The 2,500-nt window shown below is 79.9% G+C and overlaps 1 non-coding gene across 1 annotated transcript; it reads right to left on the bottom strand.

Moving 5' to 3' along the window:
* Positions 1-883: 883 nt before the first annotated feature.
* Positions 884-1,036, bottom strand: LOC137466850 (5.8S ribosomal RNA). Its single transcript, XR_010995306.1, has one exon. It is a non-coding gene; the product is annotated as a 5.8S ribosomal RNA (ribosomal RNA).
* Between the last annotated feature and the right edge of the window lie 1,464 nt (positions 1,037-2,500).

Here is a 2,500-nt window from a genome sequence, read left to right on the forward strand (position 1 = left end):
CTCTCCCTTTCGCTCTCTTCTCGCTGCCGTACGCCCTCGACGGCCTCCCTCTCCCCGACTGAGCTCGCCTCTCTCCCCCGGGCCCCCCGGCGGCCCCCCCTCTCTCGCCCCCCCCCGCCCGCTCCCCCCTCGCGCCCGAGCGAGCGCCAGGGGAAAAGCCGGCGAGAGAGAAGAGAGAGAGAGAGAGAGCGCGCCGGAGACACAGAGAGAGCGAGCGAGCCAGCCGGCGAGCCGGAGACGGCGAGAGCGTCCGACCGACCGAGAGCGCGCGAGACAGACGCGGAGGAGGAGGAGACCCCCGTCCCGGAGACGAGAACCGAAAGAAGGCAGCGCGGCAGAGACGGCCCCGAGGGGGGAAGACCGGCCGGGCGGCGCGCGACGGCCTCGGCGGGGAGAGAGCGAGGAAAGCGACGGCGCCCTTGACGCCCCGAGACGGCGACGGAAGGGGGCGGGGGAAGGAGCGGCCTCGGGGGTCGCCCCCGCCCCCGGCCCCCCGCGCACCGCGCGCGGCGGCAGCGGCACGGTACCCGCGCACGGTACCCACCCGCAGACAGCCGCCCGCGCGGGGGGGAGGCCGGAGGCGAGGCCCGCGCCTCGCCTCCCCTCTCGCCCTCGTCCCTCGGCCCTCGGCGGGGCGCCTTCGGCGCCGTCTCACTCGCTCCGACTCCCCGGCCGCCGCCACCGCCAGGCGGTGCGGCCCCGGCGAGGACGAGCTCCGCCCCAGCGGCTCGCTCCGGGAGCGGGGAGCTACGGAGCGCTCCCCGAGTCTGCATTTAGGGGGACGAAGGCCCTCGCGCGGCAACCGCTGCCGCGGCCGACGGGCCTGCGAAGCGACCCCAGCCGCGCCGCCGGGGCGGCCCCCGGGCGGCGATTGATCGTCAAGCGACGCTCAGACAGGCGTAGCCCCGGGAGGAACCCGGGGCCGCAAGTGCGTTCGAAGTGTCGATGATCAATGTGTCCTGCAATTCACATTAATTCTCGCAGCTAGCTGCGTTCTTCATCGACGCACGAGCCGAGTGATCCACCGCTAAGAGTTGTCTGGCTTTCGGCACCGACCCCGCGCGCGCGGGGGGGCCGGGAGCCGCTCTCGCCCGGAGCGGCCCCCCTTTTTTTTCTCTGGCGCCGAGGCCCCGCGCGGGGCCTGGCTCCGACCGTACGAGCAACGCGGAAAACCCCGGAGGGGGCGCGTGCGAGAAGAACACGGGAGGAACCCCACGGAACGCTCCCAAGGCCGGCCGAGAGGCGGGGGGACCCGCGCCCCCGACCGCCTCCCCCCGCCCGGCGAGGGGAGGCGCCGCCTACGTGTGCCGTCCTTCGGAGGCGGCCCAGGCGCCCGGGCTCGGCCCGGCCCTCCGCGCGGAGGGCCGCGCGGCGCGCGCCGCGGGAGCGCGGTGGCCCGCCCGGCCTCGCCGGCGCGGCGCCACGCGCCGGCGCGCGGCCCTCGGACCCCGCGCGCGCGCTTGCCTCCCCCCTGGAACCGCCGCCGCGCCGGCTCTCGCGGAGCGCCGCCGCGCCCACGCGCGCGGCCGACTCTCTCTCCCCAGGGGCCTTGCTGCGCTCGAGACGCCACGCGACGACCGCCGCCCCGCCGCCGGGCGCCGCGCCCCCCCCCGCCGGACCGCTGCCCGCCGGGGGAAGGCGAGCGCCCGAGGGCTGCCCGAGGGCGGACCCGCCGCCGCGGCGGGCCGCACTTCCCGGGAACCGCCGTCCACCCGCACCGTCGGGGGCCCCCTTCCGCGAGCACGCGCCCGGCGGAAGGCGGTGCGGCGCTGAGCCGGGGGGCGACGCCCGCTCTCCTCGTTCGCCACCTGGAGAGCGGGCGCGGAAGCGCCCCCGCGGCCGCCCGCCACCCCTGCCCTCGGACCGCGCGCGGTCGCGAAGGGCCACGGGGAGGGTCCCGTGCCCGCGGGCGGCGGGAACACCGGCCGAGCGGCGCCGCCGCCGCTCGGCGCGGGGCCGCCCGCGCTCGCCGGCCTCCGACCGCGGAGGGACCGCCGAGCGCTCGCCCCGGGCGGGCGGGCGGACGGCCGGCCGGCGGCCGGCGCCGCCGGTGCGTTCGAGACGAAGGCCGCCGAGGGGAGAGAGGCACGGCCGCGCCAGGCGCGGCGCCGCCCGCGCGGGACGGCCGCGGCGGCCCAGAAGAGAGAGAGCGCGCGGCGGGCCCCGGCGGCCGCCGCCCCGCGGCTGAGGAAGGGCAGAGAGCGCGCGCCCTCTGCCGGCGCCGCCCGTTTCGAGCCCAGCGGGTCGGCCCCGCGGCCGACCGCGCGCGCCGCGGCCTCTCCGCCGAGGCCGGGCCGCGAAGAGGGGGGGGCAGGGCGCCCCTCCCCGGCGCGGCGCGACTACCCCCGCACGCGCGCGCGCGGCGGGGACGACCGCCGCGACGGCGGGCGCGACCGGTGGCCGCGGACACCACCGCAGGGGATCGGCGGGAGTAGCTCCCCACCCCTCAATGGAGCCGCAACGCCACCGCCCGCCACCCGCCGCCGCCGCCGCGGCGGGG

The sequence above is a fragment of the Anomalospiza imberbis genome, unplaced genomic scaffold (genome assembly GCF_031753505.1).
Source record: "Anomalospiza imberbis isolate Cuckoo-Finch-1a 21T00152 unplaced genomic scaffold, ASM3175350v1 scaffold_445, whole genome shotgun sequence".
NCBI classification, from domain to species: Eukaryota; Metazoa; Chordata; class Aves; order Passeriformes; family Viduidae; genus Anomalospiza; species Anomalospiza imberbis.